The sequence below is a fragment of the Sesamum indicum genome, linkage group LG6 (assembly GCF_026168435.1).
Source record: "Sesamum indicum cultivar Baizhima isolate 11 linkage group LG6, ASM2616843v1, whole genome shotgun sequence".
In the NCBI taxonomy this organism is placed as follows: Eukaryota; Viridiplantae; Streptophyta; class Magnoliopsida; order Lamiales; family Pedaliaceae; genus Sesamum; species Sesamum indicum.
In genome coordinates this window covers 8,518,556-8,533,831 of record NC_142662.1, presented here as the reverse complement: position 1 = coordinate 8,533,831, position 15,276 = coordinate 8,518,556, and the positions used below count along the sequence as shown (strand labels likewise).

Sequence of the window (15,276 nt, the reverse complement as noted above, 5' to 3'; positions counted from 1 at the left end):
TAAAATGGATAAATCTTGATATCCTTGATCAACTATGCATTTACCATGGTATCCTTCCTATAGCAAAAAGTGACAATTCATCACAACCAAATCAATTTCAACAGAACAAGATTTCTTGAATTTTTTCAAATGCAAAACGCATGATAATTAACTTTTCACTACATTTGACTACATTTCGCTTAAAGCAAAATGACCAAGAAAGTGGGACACAGTGAAAAAGTGAGACACAGGCTAGCAGTCCAGGCAATTAAGATTAAGACACAAAAACAACAACTAAGATATAAACAGCCAGATACTCATACTATTGCAATTAAGTAAATATTATATATCATGTAAACATCTGAAATGGACAGTTTTTGTGACAAATTTACCTCCTTCACCTAACAAATGAAAAGACTAACATACCTTCCGAAAAACCAACTTCGGACATTCGTTTCTGAAGTTCTTTATTCACCTAAGAAATTTGGCCAGAAGAAGCCTTGGAACTTCGAAAATCCTTCTTCAACTCTGTCACTCTCTTCATACATGCTGACTTTGTTTTTCCAGGAACTGAAGCTGCAATCTTCTCCCATCGCATTGCAACGTCCTTTGGGAATGCCTTTAATACGTTGAGCAATGCTAAATCCTCCGCAGGACTCCAAGTACTCTCCTTCCTCCCTTCTTCACATTTTGATTTTCTATTCCAATTTCAGCGTTTGCTTCATTCCCTCCCTTATCAACAAGGCGTCTATCAACAGGCTTACGATCCTTTAAAAACTTACTGTAAGAGTCTTGATCACTCACTTTCCTCTCTCCCATTTCTTTAGCCTTCCGTATCATTGCTTCCACCTTATGCTTCCCCTTGAACCCCTCAGCTATTGCCTCCCAACAGCCGGCTTCCCCACCGGATGCTTCCCCATTAACTTCCTCAATAAGTCCTCATCCACCTCACTCCACTTACTTTGCTCCACGGATTTGTTTTCAGTAAACGACTCATTAAATCTATTAGATTCATTATCCGCTAAATCAACAAGCGGCCCATCTGTAGTTGTCGATCTCTCTAAAACCCCATCGGATCTAACAACGTCTTCAGATGGTTTCTTGCGAATTTTTGTCAATTTTCTATTGAATTTTTCAGTAGCTTCAATCGAAATATTCGGGCTTTGATGAAGTATTACTGCAACTAGCAACTCAATTGCAGCAGTCACAACACTCACACTCTATAGATATTGAAGGCAACATTGAAGACGATGAAGATGTTGAACTAATTGATGCTGGATGAAATGAAAAGTCGCACTCCACTGTCACACTTTTATTTCTCTTTATTGTGTAGATTGCTGACATGTACTTGACTCATTTATTCCTCTTGGCATTGCGCCACGTCATTGCCCAGTTGGTTAGTTGGTTAGGCATCCGTTATATCAGTTCGCTATGTATATAAACTAGAAGTTATCTTCACTCTGTTCAGTAACAATTTTACAGAGAAATTGAGTTTTCATCCATGGATTTCATTCGTCTCCTTTGCTGGTATTTTGTTTTCTGCAAATGTCACATGGTATCAGAGCCTTCACCATGAAGGTCTCTGCATACTGAGGTCGTTATATTGACACTTGCATCATTGATACTGAGATATGGCGGATTCATCCATGAATCCGATTTACAGAGCGGCTACAGAGCAACAGGAACGTGAAGCCTTGTACATACACCCTTCGGAAAATTCGAGCCTTGTGCTCTCCTCTTCTCCGTTGGATGGTAAGAACTTCTTACCTTGGAGTCGTTCGGTTTACGTAGCGCTATGCACCAAAATGAAGCTCGGATTTATTGATGGAACATTTTCGAGACCTACCATCGATTCAGTCATTTTTTAACAATGGCGACGATTGGACATGATGGTAATGTCGTGGATTTGGATTTCAATTTCCAAAGATATCGTTTGAATCGTTTATGTATGTGACTTCCTCTCATGAACTATGGCTTGAGATTCAAGGGAGGTACGGGCGTAGTAACGGTCCCATGGTTTATCAGATTCAGCGTGAATTGAGCTTGATCTCGCAACAAGATTTATCCTTAACAGCTTACGTGACAAAGCTTAAGAAGATTTGGAATGAGCTTATGTGCCTAGCACCTACGCCGAAGTGTACTTGTGGAGGTTGTACATGCGGCGTGAACAAAGGCATTACAGAGAGGAATGAGAACACTCAGCTAATGCAATTCCTCATGGGATTGCATGAGAGCTTCGACAACGACAGAAGTCAGATCTTAATGCAGGATCCATTGCCAGACCTCGAACGCGCTTTTTCGATGATCTTCACAGTAGAGAAACAAAGAGCTGTACATACTGATATAGGGGACAATTCCAGACGTAAGGCATATCAGCTGATGATGAGGGAAGGTATGAAGGAACAAAGTGATAAACATATGGATAGGAGGAGACCTTTTGTTGACAGAAAAAGGTCTAATTTGTTCACATTGCCGTAAGCCTGGGCATACGCTTGAAACCTGCTTTCAGATTCATGGGGTGCCGGAGTGGTATAAGAATATGAATGAAAGAAAGAAGAAGGGGCCAAGTAATCATAACCTTGCAGCAACAGTGGTGGAAGACAAAGGAAATAGCAGAGATGCTTCGCCCACGAAGAACATGATGGAACTTATGAATGATCTGATTAAATTGCTGAAGGGAAACAACATACCTGCTGATCCCATCACCAACTATGCGAACTTTACTTGTCATGATGAAGAAAATTTTGCCAGTAATGTCCCTAACACCTCTGGAATTGATTTGAATTTCTAGATTATCGACACCGGCGCTACGAACCACATATGTGCACACCTCAATCTCTTCCATTCTTATTCTAAACCTCTACAACCAAAAACAATTCTCTTACCTGATGGAACAAAAAAACTTGCATCATACGTAGGTGTTGTGCATTTGAATGATGATATCACCCTCACCCAAGTTTTCTTTATTCTCTCCTTCTCTGTGAATTTGCTATCAGTTAGTCATCTATGTCGTGACACTCATTATAGCTCTCAATTCTCTAAAACTATTTGCTCTTTGCAGGACCAGGTAGCTGCACCAAGCCTGGTTGAAGGAACTCTACACGAGAACCTTTATGTTGTTAAATAGTCCACATCTAGCTCTTTGTTTTCTTATTCTGCTCGTTGTAACTTGAATACACATTCTAATCCCCAATGTAGTGGATTAGCTTGGCATTATAGATTGGGCCATGATCCTCTAAACATAATAAAACACATCCTTGCTTTACATTCCATTGATGCTGATTTGATTCGCCTTGTGAAGTCTGCCACAAAGCTAAACAAACTAGACTCCCATTTCAGCCTAGTACGTCTAATGTTGTAGCTCCTTTTGACCTTGTTCACCTCGATGTATGGGGTCCTTACAACACATTTACCATCTCCAATTGTACATATGTCCTAACTATCCTTGACAATCATACTCGCTCCCTATGGACCTACCTCATCAAACACAAATCCCAAGTTGTCACCATCCTTAAATCCTTTCTTGCCATGATAAAGAATCAATTCCAGAAATGTGTCAAAGTCCTTAGGTCCGATAATGGGTCAGAATTCCTCAATAAAGATTGCCAAAACCTTTGTCATAAGTTGGGGATTATACACCAAACATCTTGCACCTATACACCACAGCAAAATGGGTTTGTCCAACGCAAACATCGACACCTTTTGAATGTTGCTAGGGTCCTCCTCTTTCAAGCCTCTTTAACTTTGAAGTTTTGGGGAGACTCTATCCTCACAGCCACATACCTCATCAATCGAACCCCTTCAAAGCTTTTACACTGGAGATCTCCCTTTGAATTACTATATAACTCTCCTCCTAGTTATGATCATTTACGGACTTTTGGATGTCTTAGTTATGCCACTGACGTTAGTCCCTCCAAACCCAAGTTTCATCCTAGAGCCAAAAAATGCATTTTGTTGGGTTATGCAATGACTCAAAAAGCCTACAAATTGTTTGATCTTGACAATAGGTGCGTCATCTTTTCAAGGGATGTCCATTTCTACGAGCACATATCTCCTTTCTCTACCTCTGATTCTACTCATGAAGATTGTCCTCTTCCTTTAGTTCCATCCCACTCTGACTACATTCAACCTACTCCAACTTTACCTACTAACCTTTCTCTCACAGCACCTAGTCATTCCCCAGTGTCTGCGTCCCCTCAACCTTCGCTTGAGTCATCTGATTCCAGCCTTGCTAATACAATACCCCTTAGGTGCTCTTCTCGAGTTGCATAATGTCCCTCATGGTTGAAAGATTTTATATGCTCTGCCCATGACCCTCATACATTCCATTCCCCTACACCTTCATATATGTCGTTCGTAGCATCTTTGTCGGTTTTGCAGGAACCCAAGTCTTTTTCTGAGGCTTTCCAACACAAGGAGTGGCGTGATGCTATGGATGCTAAGATAAAGGCGTTGGAACAAAATCAGACTTGAACTATCACCTCTTTGCCTTCTGGTAAAAGTGCAATCGATTGCAAGTGGGTGTTCAAGACCAAGCTACGAGCAGATGGGTCTATGGAGAGGTATAAAGCGCGGTTGGTGGCTAAGGGGTTCAATCAGATCGAGGGAGTGGATTACACCGACAGTTTCTCTCCCGTTGCCAAGAATGTCACGGTTCGCATTTTTCTTGTAGTTGCTGCTTCTCGTGACTGGCCACTTGAGCAGCTGGACATTAACAACGCCTTTCTTCACGGCTACTTGGAGGAGGATATACATATGATTCCACCTGACGGATACTCTGTTGATTCTGGACTGGTTTGCAAAATTCCAGCGCTCTTTGTATGGTTTGAAGCAGGCCTCCCGCCAATGGAATGTTGAATTCACCAACAAGATCAAGGCCTACGGTTTTCTTCAATCTGCCCACGATCATTGCTTATTCGTTAAGGAAACAGCTTCAGGTCCAATGGCGTTGCTGGTTTATGTCGACGACATACTCATCACCGGTCCCTCTGTATTTGATTTCCAGCAAATTAAACAACATCTTCATGAGCTATTCACTATTAAGGACATTGGTACAGCTCATTACTTCCTTGATCTCGAAATTTCCCGCAACTCCAGCGGTCTTTTTGTGGCTCAGAACAAGTACGTGATGGATATCATACGGGATAGCGGCTTGTGTCAAGCTAAATCCGCAACCATACCACTTCCTCATGGATTGAAACTTATGGCTTCATCTGGTGCTTTACTCTCCAATCCTGATACATATCGACGCCTTGTCAGTCGCCTACTTTACTTAGGCTTTACTCGTCCTGATATCTCCCATTCGGTGCAGCAACTTAGCCAATTTCTAACTCGCTCCTGCGACGCTCATTAGAAGGCCGCACTGCATGTTGTCCGTTATCTGAAGGGATGTCCTTCCAAAGGACTCTTCTTTCCTTCTCGAAATTCCTTGGCATTGAGAGCATACTGTGATGCCGATTGGGCGACATGCCCTGACTCTAGACGATCACTGACTGGATTCTGTATTTTCTTGGGTAATGCCTTGGTTTCTTGGAAGACCAAAAAACAGTCTACGGTCTCTCGTTCCACGGTTGAAGCGGAGTATCGCAGCTTGGTTGCGACTGTTTGCGAGCTGCGTTGGTTGTCCTATATTCTACGTGATCTCTCTGTGCCGGTCATTCTTCCTATCGACCTCTTCTGCAAGAACAAAGCTGCGCTCCACGTTCTCGTGAATCCTGTCTTCCACGAGCGCACGAAGCACATCGAGTTGGACTGTCATTTGGTCTGTGATGCCTACAAGGAAGGCTTCATTTCACCTTCCTTTGTTCCTAGCTCCTTTCAGCTCGCTGACGTTTTCACAAAGGTTTTGCCCCTTAAATCTTTTTCTCTAATCATGTCCAAGTTGGGCCTTGCTCACTTCTCTCGTAGTCCATTGTGGGGGGGCTAATGAAGTATTGCTGCAACTAGCAACTCAATTGCAACAGTCACAGCACTCACACTCTGTAGATATTGAAGACAATGAAGATGTTGAACTAATTGATGCTGGATGAAATGAAAAGTCACACTCCACTGTCATGCTTTAGTTTCTGTTTATTGTGTAGATTGCTAACATGTACTTGACTCATTTATTCCTCTTGGCATTGGGCCACGTCATTGCCCAGTTGGTTAGTTGGTTAGGCATCCATTATATCAGTTCGCTATGTATATAATCTGGAAGTTATCTTCACTCTGTTCAGTAACAATTTTACAGAGAAATTGAGTTTTCATCCATGGATTTCATTCACCTCCTTTGCTGGTATTTTTTTTTTCTGCAAATCTCACACTTTCCTTAAGAGGCGAGCCGAGGCCAACACGGATATCCCCAGCAGTGAGAGAAGGAGGAGCAAAGGGGCCGAGAAGAAGGGAAAAGGAAAGCCATAAAAGGAGGGATTTAAGGGGTTCGAAATTAAAAACAAGGCAAGAGAGAAAATGAGAAGGGAAAAAGAGAGAAATGAAAAGGGTGGGCTTGCGGAGAGAAGAGAAGAAGGACGAGGAAGGGTGCTCGGGATCTGAGGGTTAAGGCGAATGCTTGGATTGGAAGAGGAATCTTGGCCTGCTCTCAAATTCATCTAAGAATTCCATGCTTCAAAGCTTGAACCCTTTCACACACAGTCAGCATCTGTGGAAATTTTATCTACTATCATCATATTTTACACACACTGGCAAATGGGGGTGCGGGAGTTACTTCGACATAGATATTTATGTTTGAATATCTTTCGGAAGCAATTTATTTTGTACCAGTTTATTAAAAAAATGCATTCGTGATTTTTAAAATTTTATAATTTTAATCTAGATTGTACGTATGTATTTTTTATTATTATTTGATCTTTATTGTGCGTATAAAAAAATATTATCATCACATGATACGTAGATAAATAGGAGATAAAAATCAACATTTTGTGCATAAAATTATTATTATTATATTTTAGATTTAAGAGCTAATTTCTTTTATTCTTTAAAGGAGTTTCCACTTTTTATTTTTTTGAGTGAAAAATTGAATTTCATAAACATGGAACTAGGAAAAGTCAAAATCTGTCGAGGGAATATTAGCGAGACCCTCGGCATGAGCCAAGGCACGACTTGCAAGAGTGCTTGCAGCCTTATTGTCAACTTTTCTGACTAAATTAAACGGCCAATCAGTAAGCAAAAATAAACTCTTGATGTTAGCTATTTAGACTTGAGTTTGACGAGCAGGTTCGCACTATCCCCCTTACGTAGGACATCTTGGCAGCCACGCACCATATCCAATCTCACTCTTTCCCTGCAGCGAAGGTCTCTCCAAGCTCCCCGAGTTACTGGTTGAGATAAATCGGGAAAAATCTAGAGATCCTTTGTGATAATAGGAATATTCAAAAAACCCCCTATGAAAATTAAAGTATCAAATACTCCTTCTGTGATATAAAAGAAAGTTCAAAAAACCACCTCCGTACAAAATTTGGGCCACAAGCGCTTTGACTGCGATTTTCCTATGAAAGTACCTTTTTTTTTTATTTTTTACATTTTTGTCCTTCTCTCACATTTAATATATATAATATTATATATATTTAAAAATAAAATATTATTTTTATAATAATTATTTAATTAAAATATTTATATATTTTTATTAAATAAAATATTATTTTATATAATAATTATTTAAGTATTTATAAAATATTAATTTAATTAAATTATATAGAAAAAAGGCAACGGCGACATCTTCGTCACTGCCGCTGCTAAAGACGAGAGCGCGGTCGTCGCCCTCACTGCGACGCGATCGCCCATGCAACGAGGGCGACCGCGTTGCCCTCCTCTTCTGGGAATACCAAGAAAGTCACATCCAACGATTGGACGATGAACTTTCATGAGAAGAGCGAAAGTGTAGGAAGAACACAGTATACAAGGAGAAAAATGGAAGTGAAGGGGTAAATCCCAACATTGAAATATGCCACTCGCTGAAGGAACTTCATTCTAGGATTTGCACATAGACCATTATTGCGAGAACGAAGAACTTGATTCAGTCGATTTGTTAAGTTTATTGGGGCTGCTCCTCTGAATGCATCTCTCTTAGTAACGCAATATACTGATCTCCAATCTTTGTTGTGCATTTTGTAACCAGTGACAACATCTTCAATAACAGAACCGTATATCCCAGATCTAGGCGACCGGCGTCACCCAAATGGACGGTGGGGGGAGAAAAAGTGGGGGAGTTGGAGGCTAGAGGGGTGGGGGCAAAGCAGGTGGGGGGTGGGGGAAGAACAGGGCGGGGTGGGGAAGAAGATGGAGATGGAGGGAGATAGGGAGGCGGGGCGGGGGGGGGGGGGGGTGTTATAATTATTATTTTGAATTTTTTTTATAAATTATAATTATATATATTATAAATATATTTTACTAGTTATACATTATATATATTATAAATTAAAATAATTATATATCAATAGGCCTAATTTGATCAGTTGACTAAAACGGGTATTTTAGTCATTGTTTCTAAAAAATAGGCTCAAATTGATTAGGGGGCGGTATGATTATTTATTCATAGCATAAGGGTAATTTTTTATATTAAAAGTTTCATTTGGGGGATTTTTGATATTTTGATTTATCGTAGGGATCAATGGATTTAAACAGAGACAAATCTATGCAAAAGTCATGCAAAGCATTCCACCCCCTACCTCCTTTCCGTCTTCAACGTAGCACCATTGGAATTTACTTTGATTCTACTCGAAGGTGGCTTCATCCATCTCAAAGAAGAAGTTGATGCAACAGAAGCGCGGGAATGAAGCCGAGCATTCAAGAAACCATTCAAATATGTCAAGGCAAATGCAACGATTTGGTAAGGAGCCAGATGTTCATTGTTGATGACATGAGTATTCATCTAAAACCAAATTGACCAAGCATTAGTAAGAAACAAGGCGATATCATGGTCATCAACTTGCTTCCTAATGAAAAGCATGGAAGATTAGACAGTTCCCAAATTTGTCTAGAAACTGAGTAAGTAACAATAACACGGATAACATCCTCAGAACCCGCTTCACATAGAAAACACACGTCAGGAATGCCAGGATCATGCGAGCCATATTACTTTTGGGGAGGGGGGGGGGGGATAGGGCTAGTCCCAGGTTTGTCTTGAAGTTGGCAGGACAAGTCTTAGGTCAACCCCTAGCCGCCCCATACCTCCCCATTGTCGTCCTTATTAGTGTGACCTCATATTGCATAAAATGAATTAACTTAATAACAAGACAAAAAAATTAAATAGTTTTTATTTATATCTGAACATAATACATTCCTCGATATGTTACAAATTACTTTATAGTTCAATCAATGTTATTAAAACTGAATTGAACCGGCCGGTTCAATAGGCTCACCTAGGAATAGGTATTTTTTTAGTCCAATTATGACATAAAAACCACTTGCAAAAAAATCGGTGCAGCCCGACCAAAATCAGTGAACCAATGGACCCTTTTAACCGCCATTTTGGCGTCAACAAAATTGAAGTGCAAAGAGTTTCTATGTCCTTACACATAGAGGATGGTGAAAAGTTTTAAGGCCATATCCAAAGTGCCATGACTGAAACTTGAGGGGCTCGGGAAGCCATGTCAAATCATACTTTTCAATCAAAAATAAAATATTGGGTAGACGAGAAAGAAGGAAGGTTCCGACACAAATATAAAATGCTTTTTAGGGTATTGGAAGACTATTTTTTCATGTTTTTTTTATCTTTTATTAATTCTTGAACCTTTTTTAATTGAGCCCTAAATTAAGTTTGCTTCTTTGGTGAAATGCCTAAAATTATTTTTCGACTTTGTGGTTGCATGTTCACAGTGTAAATACTAATCAATTTTGTGAAAGAATGATAGAAAAATTAATTATTGATGATTGAATATTAATTGAATGAAATTATAGATCGACTTGATGTTAATTGGTGCAGTAGTTTTGACTACTTCTATTTAATTATTTATGTATTCAGTCAATATTAATTTTCAGACTATGCACTTGTTTTGTTGAATTGGATTGTATAATAATTTTAAATTTATTTTTATTTTTCTCTTCTTTTAATTCAGTTAAATTATATATAATATTTTGATATGCTAGAAAGGATCTAGGTCAATCAATTTTTTTCAATTTGATTTGGCCGACCAAATCAGTGACCTAGTGACTGTATAATTTAATTAATTTAATTTCAAAACATTGAGTTCAATTTTGTTAAAAGTCCAACCTTCCAAATGAGAAAATGGAGGTGCTATATATACAAGTAGTCGATGAAAGGCAAGTAGTGGCTCATTACAGTCTTATCCCTTATCTCATTACATGATGCTAAATATGATAGCTTCATGCGATTGTCTTGTCTATTCCTTAGATGTTTCCTTCGAGTCAACCTCTTCTTCTACTAAAGTCGTAGGTTAAATGGTTGGTCAAGTAGTTTTAGAGGATATAGGGGAGAAATGCTCCTTGACCCCAAGTCTTGTTGTCGTGTGATTGATGTAGATGTTTGTGGTGTTGTCTTAAGTATGAACAAATTTCTCTATCTTGAATAGAAATATACTTCTTCTCCCCCCGTAGAGTTTATTCTTCCATCTCGTCAAAGTAGGACCAATCATCCTCCTTCCCGTTTCTTCACCGCATACTTTCTGTACATCTCTTCAGGATCACTCTTCCTTCTCATCGTTTATTAGTTGAAATTATTAGGAGTTCCAGGATTTGTCACTCAACTATTTTTTCATGTTTTTTCATGGGTTTCCTCAATTATCTTTAGAGGCTTTCCACAATCTGTTCTTTCATAGAAAAAGGTTTTGAATGATTCATTATTCTTCTTTTATCGCTTGAAGTGGGTGTAAGTTTCTCCAGCGGGTGTACATCTTCTCGTGGTCTTTGGAAAGACAAGTCGGTATATATTCAAGATGTTGGGTGGGGCTGATAGGAGTGCATTGCATTATAATTTCAAGTAGTATTTTGATACTTTTGAAACTAAAATACTCCTAATCAAGTATCATATTGCAACATTAGATCATAATGGATTGATGGAATGAAAAAGGGAGAAAGAAGCCAAAATCAACAACCTAACAGACCAAAATGATGAGTTAGGCGTGCCCACGCCTAAACCTGCGGGAATGCGGCTGAAAAAGGAAAGTCCAAGAAACGAAAACTTGAAAAGATTTGAAGCGCTTGGGATACCTTTTGCTGATTGGAAGCTATCTTTGTTGGAAGAACCTCTTTAGAACATTAGTTTTATTTCCTTAGGACTCTTAGTTTTATTAGAAATCTACCTTTTTTAGTTCTAATAGGATTATGCAACCAATTAGTATAAATAAGTGATGTAATCTACCATATGAACAACTTTGAATCCTTGGATCTTTCATTCTCTGCTTTTCTTCTATAATATTTCTTTTTTCTCTTTATGTATTCTCTCGTTAGCATGCTAGGCTAGATCTTTTAATTTCAGTTAAAGATTTGGTGAATGCTTAACTCCAATGGGTTGTGACATCTAATATATGCTTTCTACTTTCATTCATATTTGTGTTTGTGTTATTATCTGTGCTTTTATTACAAATAATCTGATTTGTGAATGATAGGACCCATTGTTCATTGTCAAGAATATTTGCTAGCCAATTGAACTTGCAAATCTGTAAGAGTTTGTCTAGTTCAATAACTAGTGGTAACGCAACATAGCTGATTATGTTGTAGGCAATGCACAATTTAATTTAAATAAATTCTCATAGGAATTTATTGGTTAGAATTGGGTCTTTCTAGTTCTTAATATTATTGGTAAATTAAATTTTGAGAACGTTCCCAAGGTTGTTCACTGATTAAGGATTTAGTCAACCGACGTTTCTTGACTATCAATAAGGTAAGAAAATATTAGGTTGTTAGGTTATACCAATAATCATAATCAATTTATCTATCATGAATGATTGTCATCTTTGCATCTATGATCAACCGTGGATTGAGCTTGATCCTATCTTTAACTGGAATATTTTTCTCACATCTACTCGCTCTTTATGATCTCATTATATATATAATAAAATAATAATAAAAATAAAATAAAATTATCATTATTTTTAGATTAATTAATAAAAATCACTAAATTTCGACATAAATTTATAAGTAATAAAATAGATTGCATAATGCATAGTATGTATCTTGGTATAAATATAAAATTTAGAAATAGATAAAAAAAAATCATGACTGAATTACTTGTCAGTTTAAAAAAAGTATAACACAATACAAATATTTATTAAAATATAACATAAAATTTATATGTGCCATATTAATTAATAGTTTTAATTATAAAAAATATTATAATTTTTAAACATGATAATGATTCACCTATTTTTCTTGTGTTATATGTTGATGGCATGCTTATCACTACTCCTAGTCTTCATCTCATTAATTGCTGACAAAAAGATCTTTCTAAAACTTTTGAAATGAAAAACAAAGATCCTTGGAATGAACATCTCTAGAGACAGAGATAAATCCACTATCCTTTTAAACCAAAAATCTTACATTCAATCAATTTTAAAGAAATACTTTATGGATAAGTCCAAAACCACTGCTATACCCCTTGCAGCCCATTTTCAACTTTGCAAAGATCAAAGCCCCAAAACTGAGAGTGAAAAACAAAAAATGGAAAAGATACCATAGTCTAATGTTATTGGGTTTATTATGTTTCTCATGGTATGTACTAGACCAGACATTGTATATGCTATTAGTTGTCTAAGTAGATACGTGTCAAATCCCGGCCCTCCTCAGGGAGACTCTAAAATGGTTACTTAGATACTTGCATGGTTCTGAAAGTATTGGCATTACTTTTTTCAAAATTTCTGAAGATATTAAGCTTGTTGGGTACATAGATTCTAATTACGCAAACGATAAGGATAGCAGATGATCTACAACTTCATATGTGTTTACACTTTGTGGCTCGTGCATAAGTTGGAAATTCCAGCTTCAACATATAGTTGCATCATCTACTACAGAGGCTGAGTATATTGCTACTGCTGAAGCCTTTAAAGAGGCAATTTGGCTTGATAGTCTAATAAAAGAAATAGGTTTCCTTAAAAACAAACTCATAGTTTTTTCTGATAGTCAATCCTCCATTCAACTATGTAAAACTCCAGTGTTCCACGATAGAACTAAGCACATAGATATTAGATACCACTTTATTAGGGATATTATAGGAAAGGAAGTCATAAAATTGAAAAAAATCAAATCTGAAGAAAATCCAGCATATATGGGTACTAAAAGTTTACCTATAGAATAATTCATCACTTGTCTGAAAATCTTAAATCTGTATTAAAACCCATTCTACTAACACATACTCTGTCAGAAATCCTTTTCTAAATTGCAAGTACACCCAAGGCATATTTCTGGTCATGATGATATTCCAGATCCAAAAAACTCCGGACCTTGCTCCCTTAATGGGTCTTGTCCAAGGTGGAGTGTCTTAAAATTTGTGGCCTAATGACCCATCAAAATGGAAGGCCCACTTGGAAGCCCACAAACTTAGCCGAGCCATTGGGGCCCCACACCCTAAACCCGACCCACCACCTGACCCGACCCATGGTATTACCTATTTATTGCTAACCCTGATAACTTCTCTCTCATTTTTTTGCCCTCTTCTCTTTCGCCGCCTGCCTCTCTCTGATTCTCTCCCGTCTGCTTCTCTTGCCTTGTTCCACCACCGTGAATACCGGTGGCTTTCCAAAGCCAAGACAATGGCTTTTGGAAAGCCACCCTTGCCTTACCTTTCCACCGATCCTCCACCCCCTTTAAAAGGAGGCTTGGCCTTCGGCTTGAAAACAACCTGGTTCATTTTTCTTGAGTCTTTCATCCTCTTCCCTTTCCTTCTCCTAAAGTTCTCTGTGAACTAGTGGTGGGTCGGTGACCGATTGTGTGGATCTCTGTGATCTCAAAGTTGAGGTGTTGTTGAGGTATCGTGGTGGTGCAACTGCGGGTCGGTTTTGCTTGTTTGGGTGCGGTGTCTAGTGACCGTGTTCCCTATTGTTTGGATTTGGCTTTTCTGAGCTGTTTCATCCACATACTGTTATTCTTTATTCTTTCATATTATTATTATTATTTGTGATTTGTAATATTGGAACTGTAATTATTTTAAAGAGTTTCGTACTCCATTTCTGTAATAGTTGATATGCTATTTTGTCAAAAGAATTACCACGAAGGTGGTCTCTTCCACCCTACAAGCTTCAATGTATAAATCTAAACATTTATGTTCATCACACATAAGAGTAATTAGTTAGTCCTTGACTACTTCTTATTGTATATTGTAATCTTTCTAATGTATCTACTAATGACATTGTAATAGTCATTATATGTATATATTGATTAGTTCATTTAATAATCTATTAATATATATAAGAATTATGCATAAATTTAACACTTATTAAAATTTAAGAGAATCATAACTGATCAAATTATACTTATTATTGTTCTTTGTATTTCTTTTGTTATGCAATATTTATGTAGTTATCATAAATTTATCAAGGTTCTTTTGTACGTCAAATAAATTATTTTTTTTAGAAGCAAAGTAACTAACTAATAATTATTAAGTTGAAGTCCTTATAAAACGACATTAAATTCTACAAATATATTAGCAAGCAAAAAAATAGTGTTTCATTTAATAATCAAAGTATATTAATTACCACAAATGCATGCCATAACTCCTCCATTGTTAAAGTTGTACCATACTCAATATTAATACATAATTACCAATTATTAGCATAATAATATGGTTAAGTGGTGTGTATATCTATTTAGTGTATAAATAGAAATTTATTTGACATGATAAATTCTTGAAGGTAAGTGAAAATTTTGAACGATAGAAATTATGGGGTTAAAAGAAATAAATTGTAAAAATAAAGGAAAATATGTAGAGCCTTAATATTATATATATAGATATAGAAGAATTACATACTATATATATACACACACGACACAACAAAAGACATCACCATTTTCAATATAATATTATAATATATAATACTCATACATATAGATATACACCACTTCCATACATATATATATATATGCATAGACACTTTCATATATATATACATATATAGAAAAATATCAGCAAAAAGAAGAGTGCAGAATTCAGATTTTAAAAAAAAAGAAAAAGAAAAAGAAAAAGAGAGGAGTGAGCCAGTGGAGAGGCGTATAAAAACACCTAGTTGTCTCTATTCTTCCTTTAGAAAAAAGAACACTCCATCTTGTTTAGTTATTGTCTGAATTTCATGGAAAAATAAGATATAAGATAAATCTAAAGAAAGCAAACCAATTAAGTTGGAAGAAAAACAG

General features: G+C 37.1%; 1 pseudogene; it reads right to left on the bottom strand.

Annotated features, from left to right (window-relative positions):
- Positions 1 to 454: 454 nt before the first annotated feature.
- On the bottom strand, positions 455 to 6,579 carry LOC105165021 (transcription factor MAMYB-like; annotated as a pseudogene).
- Between the last annotated feature and the right edge of the window lie 8,697 nt (positions 6,580 to 15,276).